The following is a 12,253-nucleotide window of genomic DNA, read 5'->3' as shown; positions in this document are numbered from 1 at the left end:
TGACGAGGTGGGTGAAATAATATCTTTTATTAGACCAACTTCTGTTGGTGAAAGGGGCAAGCTTTCAAGATCCACAGAGCTCTTCTTTAGGACCGGCACAACAAATAAGAATATTTATCTTGTTGTACAGCATATAAGATTTAGTACAGAGAAGCATTAAACTGAACTAAGTGACAGCACAACTAGGCCAATGAAATGCCAAGATAGTAGTATTACATCATCGTAACAAACTCCTATTGGCCAATCATGCCCTGAGGGTAGGATACTCTCTCAAGCAACCTCTAAAGGCTGCATTTTCCAAATGAATCCTTTCAGGAGTTTAAAATAGTTTTGTGTCTGGAAAGGGAGGAGACCAATAAAAAAGAACGTGAAGGCAAACGTTTCTTAAGTCACAGTAAAAAAAATGAACAGTAACAATTTCCTAATCAAAATATAAGAAACATAGAACTATACTAACCATGCACAAGACACTTTAAGGACAAGTGAAAACTGTAGCTCTGGGAAAGAGTGGGAGGACATGCTAGGTGATCTGCATGCGATAAATAAGACTTACAGGATATGGAACTTAAAGGCATGGGGGCGGGGGAGAGTATGTGACAGTAAGAGACAAAAAGACTTCTTTTGTTTGCAGAAAGAAATAGCATATGCTGTTTGATTGCCTCAGCTGAAACTAATATGATGTGAAAGACTGCATAAAAATGAAATGATCATAGCAAATTAATATAGACCTTCTGAGAAGGCAAATCAGGAAGATCTTGGGTAGGTAATAGAGACTTACACAAACCAGGCTGGAATATCCATGGTGAGCTTTTTGCAAACACCTGGTGCTGAATGAGATCGAAAATGTACAGTGCATTACCATCTAAAAAATCCTTGTGGCCTTTTCATATCTGCTTCATCCACTGAGGAAAACAGTCAAGATCAAAGTCTAGACTGGGTTTAGTTCTCCCCAAGAATCTGAAACAGAATGAAAAATAGAAGCAACCACTAAGTGTTAAGCAGAGGATCTCAACTAAAATATTCTGTCCCCACCATGCCTTAAACATTAGTGTATTAGTCAAATGGAGATAAAATAAAAATCATTATAATCTACATAATGCTAACCATGAATTATAGACACATGAACTGCAAAGCAGTTAGACTGGAGCTTGTATTTACAAAGTGAAAGGAGCAGAGGTTTGTCTAAAATCAGTGATCAGATTTCCCAGGGACAGTAGATGAGGAATTATCAAAGAGTGTAAAGATAATGTTGACAATGGCATATAGGACTGGGAATTTAGATACACGCAGCACTGATCAGTCTGATACTGGAACCAATCTTTGAAATATATAAAGGAGAGTATGAAAAGTTAAAATGGGTTTTGTTTAATCACTTCAAACTTTAGCCTAGTGAATTCCTGTGTTCCTTTGACTGCTTTCTCTTTTGATGTCTTTTCCCCACAACAACAGCAGAGAATGGAAAATACACTGATTCCAAGCATTGCAAATTGTTTTACACTAGAAAGCATAAAATGCATTCAGATTATGTATGAAAAGGATTTGCTGTAAGAAATATTATCTTTGTGTGCATACAATAAACAGGTTTTATCTTCTGGATTCAGCTGATAACATGGCAGGTAACACAGACTTTCCTGACTGGGTAAGCACATTCCACATCCTCTGTGAGGCTTGACTGGAATCTCAGTCCTGTGACTGTACTCAAAAATTTGTGAGATAACCATGACCAGGGTTGTGGCTGGGGTTTGAACCAGAGACCTGGCCATGTAGCTCATAGGTATAAGAGATTTTATCTTTTGTGAATTGGGCATAGATTTTCTGTGGAAAAAAAATTGATTTTGCCAAATCTTTTCAATTTTCTGCTTTGAAAATCTAAACTTGATTTTGTGTCAGTTCAACATTAATATATGTCTGCCTGAGCTGCCCTACTACCTCATGGATGTTGTGGTTCAGATGATGCAGTCTGACCTCTGGCTGCACCACCATGGTGCATCATGGGAGATTAGCCTGGCTGGGGAGACCAGCCCACAGAGGACACCCAAACAAAAATTCCCAGGAGGCACTGCAGCAATTCAGAGGAACACAGATTAATGTGAAACCAAACAGAAACAATTTGAGATTTCTGAACTGCTATTTTTCTGAATGTTCCGTTATGTGAAAAATTTCAATATTGTAACTTTTCTTTCGGGGGTGGGCTAGATGACCTCCTGAAGTCCCTTCCAACTCTAATCTTCTATGATTCTCTGAGTCTATGATTCTTCCCAGTTCAGGGTGAAAACTAATTTTGAAATATTGGAACTTCCTATGAGATGGAAATTACAATTTTCAACTAGTTCTGCTTTACAGACAATCATTAACAGGCATTTATTAAAGTGAGATTAGACCTTCATACTACATCAGGAAACTGGCCAAAACTTCTGTCAAGAAAAAATGTGTAAATTCTCATGAACTTCCTATTATGTTGTGAGTTACACAAACTGTACTCATCACATTTGCTTTATTCTTGTGAATGTTAGGATTCTTCTGGCCCCAGAGATATATTTTGCAGCATGTTTGCTGATGCAATGAAAAGTCCAGCCATTAGTTATCATGCCTAAATGTTGAGCTTTCAGACAGAATTTCATAAAGTGAAATTGTTTTTATGAGCAAATTGAAACAAAAATAAAATAAAATAAAAAAATTATAATTCACACCTAAACCAGTGATTATGATGGGGCAGATAAGGATTGAGCACAGATCCTCTGCATAGCTCCATTAAAGTCAGCTGAATTACTTTAGCAGAGAATCTGGCTGACAGATAGATTAAATTAGATTAGGGTATGGCAAATAATCATTTGACTGAATCAGGGTAAAGTATGGGTTTCTTTGGTAGTGATTGGGTGGGACACCAGGGGCTGTGAATTTCATTCATCAGGCTTGCTTCCTGGACAGAACATTTTTTAAAGCATTGATTTGACCTCAGTACAGCTGTACAGTGTAGCGCTGATCAGGAAAGGATATGATGGCTCTTGAGTGAGTATTAGTGTAGAACATGAAGAATTACAACAGCTTCAATGACTGAAATACTGAGGAACAGTTCTTATTCCCAGTGGAGAACAGAACAAGCTTTGCCATGATCTGAACTGAAGGGCAAGACAGTCTGGTATTTATTGTCCTTTTTCAGTGAATTTTTAGTGTTCATGATAGGTACTGGATTAGCAGTCATGGAGATGAAAGCCCTCCAGTTAACCAGAGAACAGATACAGCATGATCAGTGGCAGGACAACCCCAACGATGTGCTGCAAGCTTCAGCAGAAGGAAACACTTCTACAGAGGAAAGGAAGATTAAGGCACCATGTTCATTCAGTCTTTGTCCTCTCTACTAAGGCAGCCAATTAGTACCAGTGGTTCTGTGACATCGTTAAAAGCAAATTTTAATTTGTTACAAATACACTTTTTTTTCAACTCACTTTTAAAACACTGAGTGCCTAACCCTGCCAAAAACGTACTTGTATTAATGATTGATAACTGATGAATGTTAATAAGAAGAATGTTTTTAGAGGCCCCATTCAGGATCAGAGCCTCATTTCACTGAGTGCTATACAAATACAGAATGAAAGGGAGATAGTTGTTCCCAACATTTCAAATTTGGAATCTAGAGTGGCCTGACTGAAAGCCCGTTGAGGACAGCAGATTTCCATTGCTTTGATGGGATTCGGATCATGTCCACAGACCTAAGAAGTCTTGTGGTCTTTTAGAGCATGCAGATATCTTTTGCTAGATTAGACCAGAAAATATACAGCTGTTTTGGTCCTGATAAAGGTGTAGCATATAAATACCAAAAATATTAACGTACAATATAAACTGCTGTAAACACCCAGGTTGATTAACAGTGAAAGATCTCACCTTCTAAAATAATAGCAGTGCCGGTTACGGAATGAGAAGTATGCTCTGAATGACAATGAATTGCCGAATGCATTAGCCACAATATCAAATGCAGTCAAATTAAAATGTTCCCTTCTGACACTTTCAATTAAACCCCATCAAGCTTCCAAACAACCTAGCAAAACTAAATGGACTGTGTGAGCTAAATGAAAAGGCAGCCTGACATCTTCTCCTTCCAAAAGTCAGATTTAGCCTCAATGCTGTTGCAAAAATGTGTAACAGAACATTAAATAATTACAAATCAGCATAGTGGGACTGACCAACGGGCCTCTAGTTCTGTGTCATACCAATTGTTTTTGACAGAGGCCAGTGCTGGCTGCATCAGAAGAAGACAGAACAATCATATCAAGTGTTTGCAGTTCTGCGATGTCTTCCATGGAAGCATCTAAAAGTTAGATATATCACAGGTGCTCAGATGTCTCCCATTACCACAGCACTACACAACTTTTTAAAATATTTTTTCTCAGAACAATCCTGTGATGTAAGGCAGGGCTAGGAACCCTATTTTATAAATGGGCAAATGAAACGAAAGGCAACACAGCGATTTCGCCAAGGTCACACACAAAGTCTGTAGCAGAGTAAGGAACTGCATCCAAGTCTTTTGAGTTCAAGTGCTTCCCAGTGAGGAAGGGAGAAATCGCCACCTGGGGGGAGAAGGCTTAAATCATTGGGTGTCAAAGCTCTCTCGTTTTTCTTGCTGTTGACAGGCATGTATGCTGCAGATCATTTCATGAGAATAGGTCATCTCCCTTATCTCTGGGGAGGCCCCAACCTTCATTGCAATCTTTGCCATTTAAAAAAAAAAAAGGACTATTATTCATTTTTGGTTGTTTTTTGGGGGGGAAAATCCTACCCGTGAACCCAAGCTAGGAGGGGTCCTCATGCAAGGTAGGTGTGGATGGAGGAAGGTGGATCTAAGTAGGAGAAGGGGTGTACAAGGGGGATGCACACCCACTATGCAATGAGAAGCCTCATTCTGTTTCAGCATGCTGAGGGGCTGCACGTGGTTGGGCTAAAGAAGCTGGGGCCAGGGACCCTGCTATTAGGATCTTCCCATCCCTCGGAAACAATAAGATTTCACAGGAGTCTGCAGGGACTGCTTCAGCTAGGGGTGGGGGAGAAAAACAGGAAGCCATTCCCATGCCTGCCTCTCTACGCAGAGCAAGGCTGGGAGCTGGATTCAGGAATTTGGTCCTTAGTAATTGGTCAATGACTTCTAGGGCAGGTTATTCTGCTACCAGCTTCCAGTATCTTACAAATTCCATCTCTGTGTAAGAGAGGAAGAAAGGCTGTGCCGTTGGGTTTGGTGTTAACTGCTGCTCTGCAGCTTATAGTGCACAAATAAACCAACGGTGGCCAAGAGACAATGGCATGACACTGGCTTTGTTTGTGACTTTGTACTTGTTGAAGTTTCTGGGGATAGATTCACTTTCTTAGCTCAGCATGTCCCACTGTTGCACCTGCCCTCGAAGAAGCAATTGATCAATGAAGAGTTCTTTTGTCTAGTTTCAAGGCAGTCTCAGTTAGTGCCGCTGTATATCTCCACTGATACCTTGTGATTTCTCATAGCAATATAGTAGCAGGCAAAACTCAAAGGGCTTGAAGGTGTTGCTAGGAGATCTTAGCTGCATCAGTCATGGATGGATGAATCCAGGAGGAAACTCTTGCAGAAAGTGACTCCTCTGGTACTTTATTTACTGGACCTCCTGCTTGTAAATCGGGTGCACAAAAACTTTTTAAAAAGTAAATGGAACTTCTTCAAACTAGGGATAGGTCCAATTGTGTATGAATCTCCAGGTTTACAGCATTTATTTTTGTATCTGGTTTATTATTATTTATTTCTTATTTGTATTATGGTGGTGCATAGGAGACTTAATCATGGATCAGGACGACATTGTGCTAAGTGCTATACAAACACAGAACAAAAAGCCAGTCCCTGCCGCACACAGACTACAATCTAAGTATAAGGGAAGAGACAACAGATCAGTACAGATCAATGGGGGAATACAAGAAAACAAATGAGACAGTATTGATCAGAGTGACAGGCAGTGGTCAAAGTTTGGGGCTAGAATCTGCTTCCATTAAATCAATCTTAGTTTTTTTTCCTACAGTATCTATCACCATGCTATCATCTTTCACAATGACTAGGAGAATGAGGCCACATTTTTGGTATTGAGGATTATGAAGAAAACTGTGACATTCACATCCTAGAAGCATGATTAAAACAATGTTAAACTGAGTGCCCGGAAGTAAGTGAAAATTAAAATGGGAGGGATAGAGGTACACTTCCTAACTGGACCACTGGGGGAGTTGTTCATTGTCTGTGAAATCTTTCCTTTCTCCCATACTTTTCCTGTCTTCTCGATGTGGATTGTAAGCTCTTTGGGGCATCATTATCTCTTACTATGGTTGGGTACAGTGACTAGGACAAGGGGCCTCTGATCTCACTTCTACTGTCATATGAACAAACAATAGTAAGTGTGGCTTCCACCTGGAAGACCAGCAGTGCCAATGGGGAAGTAGGAAGGTGGGTGGGGGCAGGAAAAGTGGGCCTAGGAAGGGAGAGGAAGAAAAAAACCAGAACTCTTTGAGATAGGAATTACCTGTTCCTGTGGGCCTAGCAGATTGTGTGTGTTCCTAAAATAGGAATAATAAATGCTAACTTAGGACATTGATGCTTATCTTTATTTTTGCCAAGCTGCCCAGGTCACAGGAAAGGCACCTTTACCGACACCTGTTTATATAAATGAAGAATAAATTTATAACAATATGCACAGGGGAACATCACCGCAAGACACACTTACCATGTCAGGGATGAATAAACCTAGGGGAATTGTACAAACACATACACACACACATGATTTAGTTGGGGTTGGTCCTGCTTGGAGCAGGGGGTGGGACTAGATGACCTCCTGCGGTCCCTTCCAACCTTGACGTTCTATGATTCTGTGATAGTGAGAGACAGTCCCAGTCCCAAATGGTTTATAGTCTAAGTTGACAAGACAGACAAAGAGCAGGAGGAAAACGGGAGGTGACGAACAGTAAAGTGATTTGCCCAAGTACACGTGCAATGTTAATAGCAGAGCCAGAAATAGAAGCCACCAGCTCGAATCCCAGTCCAGTGCCCTGTGTGCTAGAGTTGATATTTACGTTTGGGCTTTCCCATCAGACCCAGGACCCCGACTTTGGAGGTGTTCAGTAAATCACTAGATCAGGCACTTAGATAGCATAATCACAGGTAGGTAGACAAATCCCAAGAGCACTCCCCAAGTATCTATTTTAAGTGCTGTAAGACCTCATCTAAAAACTCACACCTCCTCCTATACGGTCGAAGGCAGACAGTGGCATTTTTCCATCTCCTTTTTGGTTTCAGGTAGATGGATGTGCTACAGGATAGATCAGACCACATTTCTCTATCCTGTCAGATAATATTTATTTACGCTCATCTGTTACCCTTCCCTGCTGCTGTGTATCACACAAAGGCACTATTTAAATGCAACATAATGCAATTAAACCTTTCCCTATAGCTATTAGCATCAAGGCAACTCAGAATTACTTTGTACCACACTTGTACAAAGAAACATATGATACACATTTCTATAGCTGGACTTTTGCTATCATGTTAACTCCTGGAGTCACAGCCTGTTGACTTTACTCATGTAAGAAGCCAACAGAACTAGCAGGAGTAAGGTGAGCAGGATTTGTCCCATGGCCATAATTAATGCAATAGAAATATTCTTGGATTTTTAAGGCGAGACTGTACCCCTACGGTCATCTAATCTAACTTCCTAAATAACACAGGCCACATAATATCACCAAGTGATTCTGGCATCTACCCCAACTACTTGTGGTTGAAATAGATCCTATCTCTTAGAAAAATATCCAATACAATTTTAAGACCCCAAGTGACTGACCACCTCCCTCTGTCACATAGGAACAGTGGCCAAGGTTTTAAAGCGTTTAGACATTGCTGAGCTAGCTCAATGTTGCAAAACCTCACTGATTTTAGGAGCCTAAATCTAATTTTCAAAAGGGACTTAGGCACTAAGGAGCCTAAAGTCCATGGACTAAGTGCTTAAATCCTTTTAGAGCATGAGATTTAGACCCTTAAATCAGGCTTGAAATGCTGAATGCGTCAATCCCTAAATAGTTTTTAAAATCTGGGCTGGGCCAATGTGACACAGCCAACCATGGGACCCAGGTCTGTTGAATCCCAAATCCAGGGATTTAGGGCTTGTTTACAGTTAACAGTTTTGCTGCTTTAACAATATCAGTGGAGTTAAAGCAACACATTTCTACCTCCTACAGAATTTGGAAGAATTAAGGTAATCTCAACCTTCTTATACTGGTTCAGGTACTGAAATAAGCTATACTGGTACAAAGCACCTTTATACCACTGAAACTGAGCCTATGCTATAGATTTTCCCTGTGTAACTATTTTGGCAAGAAATCACAATCCCTAACTGACAAAGTTATGCTGATAAAACTTTTAAGTGTAAACCCACTTTTAACATCATGACCAACTTTCATCCCAGAATGCACCTCTAATCATGGTGTTTTGCTCTTATACAGCACTTTTCATCAATCTCAAATCATTTTGCCAAGGAGGTCAGTGTAATTTCCCCCCATTTTACAGGTGGAGAAACTGAGGCAGAGGGCTGTAAGACGACTTGCCTTACATCACCCAGCAAACCAATGGCAAAACTAGGAACAAAACTAGGAATAGAATTCCAGTCTCCTGAGTTTAAGTCCAGTACTCTAGCCACTAGGCCACACTGCCAATGGGTCGCTGATACTAAGCACGTGTACAGTTTCCCTTCTGAGTGATGCATCAGCTATTATTGTTCTGCATTCAGTTAGGTTTTTTCTTTTTCCCTGCGTGCCCAGATATGTATTAGGTCCCTCACAGAAGAGACAGGATACCTTTTTTTAAATGACTTGATTGTAAGTGCCCAGGATTTTGGGTGCCCAATTTGAGTTGCTTTAAAGGGGCTTGATTTTCAGAGGTTGAGTGTTGGGACTTTGTGGAAATCAGACTTTTACAGTCGTCTCCAATGGGGTGCCTAGAAACCGAGGTGCCCAAAATCATTAGTCAGTTACTTTTGAAAATGTGGCCCTTATGGTCTGATTCTCCCTCATGTACATATCTTTTACCCCAGGGTGACTCTTCTGATTTCAGTGGAGTTATTCCGTTCTTATAGCTGTGGACATGAAAAGAAACACTGCCCCATAGTCCTGGTCCTGAAAGGGGGTTACAATCTAAGACCCAGATCCTGCATTTTGATCCTTGTGGGTGGACTTCTCATCCTATTCAAAGTCCCACTAAGTGATGTGGGATACCTGAGTATCCCGATAAAACGAAGAGGAAGGAACTATATTTCAGACATGACGATAAATGATTCAAGCCCTAAAATGGTGGGATTTGACCTTGTTGTGCCTCTTCCACTGCAGACACGCCTGACTGGCTCTGAGGTACATGCACTGTCCCCAAGTGCCTCACAGGAGCCTCAATAAAATGAAGCCAAAGAAATCTTTGCCCTCTAAGCACTGACGGCATGATTTGGTTTTTAAATCTGAGAAGGAAAGGGGTTGCCCCAACGGACGAACCACTTTAAGGGGGACACCTAAAAACAATAACGCTTGATTGGAGAAGGCTGGTGGGTGCGGGAGCTTTATGCTCCAAGTCTCTCTGGTTCTATTGCCTCTATTAAGGCAGCCTTGAGGTTCCGCACTAGTTGTCTACCAGATGTTCAATATTGCATCTCTACTGGAAGGTTGTGACAAAGCCCCGGAGAGTTGAATGACAACAATCTGTCAACTAGTCATCATTGTTTTGGGCTTTTTTTTTTTTTCCCATATTCCATTATTCTGCACCTTCTGTCACTGTTTTTAGGCTGTAAATTGCTCGCTGTTTATTTCTGTTCATTTCTTCCATCATTATTTTTAATTCTAATGACATTCCACTGCTGAGACTGCTAGTCAGAGTGTTGACACCGCTTTGCCCCAAAGACAGAGAAAGACAGACAGACGGAGAAAAGACAAGGACATATCAATTACTTAGAAGAATCCAGAGGTTCAAGATGTGATGATGCTGACACTAGGAAGGAAGTATAATAAATGCCCTGATTTACATCCAACTCCCATCAGATAATTTTCTGAAATTATGATAAAGTGATTATTTACAAGGAAAGCCTTTACAACTTAATTAAATAAGACTGGGTTTCTGGTCCAAAAGGAAAAAAATGGCGATTGCAAATGGGGATTTTTTTTTTTTAATACTAGGAAATGGTCTGACAATTCAGTTTTTCCAAACCCCTGTGCTCTGGAGCGGGGGTCTCAGAGCCTGCAGCTCACTGCACAACAGGCTGTGAGTGCATCAGCTAAACTGCAACGAACCTTCTGCAGGTGGGTGCTGTAGGAAACGGTGCTGATAATCCAGCAGGTGGCAATCTTCCCTCTCCTAGCATTTTGTTATGGGGCTCTCTGTCACTGGAAGGGACCGTCGTTCAAGTGAGAGATGAAGGCTCCTGACAATTTGTGCTCATTGAAGATTTCAAAATCCTTTATGTGAGAGCAGGGGTATTTTCCTTGGGGGAAAAGCAGCACCATGAATCCAGCAGATCGGAGCATGGGTCTCATGAGTGCTAATCCTGGCTCTGACACTGATTTGTTGACTAGCTAGTCTGGGATTTTTCCCCCACGTAGAAAAGCTCTCAGGGTCTGATTTCCACAGAAGCTGTGCACCCATAGCTCTCTCTCTCTGGAATTATGAGGACTCAGAGAAGTCTAACTGGGTGTGACTGTGCATGTCACAGTAATTCTGAGAAGCCAAGTCCTAGATTCTGCACGCTGACCTCTGTTGCTATTGTACATATGGCATCAGACTGCAGCTGTGCATGATGCTTTACAACATATTTATTGGTCATTATTTATTCCTATTTTTAAAATACAGCCCCAGGTTCCCATCCAGTGTCCTGGGCATCAATACTCTAAATGAAGAATCTCAACATAAACAAGAGGATTGCCCCTACATAGAGCTATATCGTCCTCCTCTGCAGCCTGAATAAAGAGGAGGGAAAGTTGGTTTTTGCAGTGCTAGAAGGTTAACAAACCTGGGCTGTGGCAGATCAATGAGAGAGGAAATTCCAAAAGTCATAGATTCAAAGGACAGAAGGGTCCACTGCGATCCACTAATCAGCTCTCCCGTAGAGCACAGGCCAGAGAACTTCCCCCAAATAATTCCTAGAGCAGATCTTTTAGAGAAACATCAGGGCTGGAGAATCCACCACGATTTTGGATAAATTGTCCCAAGAGTTAATCAAGGTTGCATCAGAGACAACACCTTGGCCAGATAACCTGTCCTTTTCTCTGTGATGCTGGCAGACCAGGTCCAGCTCACCCCAAGGCCCCAGGCCCCACTGAGCACTTACAAACACACAGTTGGAAACCTGTCTGGTTTACCTGCTTGTTAGCATTATCAAAATAGATATTAGATGTTGAGTTGTTAAGAACGTGTTTAGGGTTTAGACTTTATGAAATGCTGGTAGGATGCTGCATGCATTCATCTCACTTAAACCCTCCTTAGCCCATGAGTGTTTGCATTGTAAACCTCCATATTGTTAACTCACCAAACAGGAAAAGAAGCATTAATTAAGGTAAAAGTGCTTGTCCTGCATACAAGATGACCCAGTTGACTGCTTTCCTACCTCACTCCAGGAAGGAAAGACCTAGGCATGAGCCCATCCCATCAGCTTAGACTCTGCAGTGTAGGAGATAGAAATGCCTGAGATAAAAATTCCTGAGAAGGAAAAACTGAATCTCTTTACCTGGTCTAGATTATGAGGGGCAAGGATTCCTAACCATAAGCAAAGAGCTCCTCATGCAGCGTGGCATGGGTTAGCCTCGAAAGACACTTTGAGCTGATTGATTACCACAATGCCGTCACCTTTTGCATCACAACCTGAAACTCATTTGTGTGTGTATGCATGCTTTCTTTAACCTGCAAATAACTCGTACTCCTTTTCCTTACTTAACAAACTTTTAGTTAGTTTATTACAAGATTGGCTACAGATGTCTTTGTCTTTGGTGTGAGATCTAAGGTACCTGTGGTAAGTGCTTGATCTCTTGGGACTGGGAGCAACCTGAATATTTTGTAATCTGTGGTGTATGTGACCATTTATCACATGGGTGGCAAGATAGACTGGAGTGTCTAAGGAGACTGTCTGTGACTCCATTGAATACTGTGTGCTGATCTGGTTGCCCATCTCCAAAAAGATATATTGGAATCGGAAAAGTGCACACTAGGTACTCTGTACTAACTCCCTGTATGAAC

The sequence above is a fragment of the Emydura macquarii genome, unplaced genomic scaffold (genome assembly GCF_026122565.2).
Source record: "Emydura macquarii macquarii isolate MOO-44397 ecotype Brisbane River unplaced genomic scaffold, CSIRO-AGI_Emac_v2 contig_3114, whole genome shotgun sequence".
Lineage (NCBI taxonomy): Eukaryota > Metazoa > Chordata > Testudines > Chelidae > Emydura > Emydura macquarii.
Note: the sequence above shows the minus strand (reverse complement) of the source record.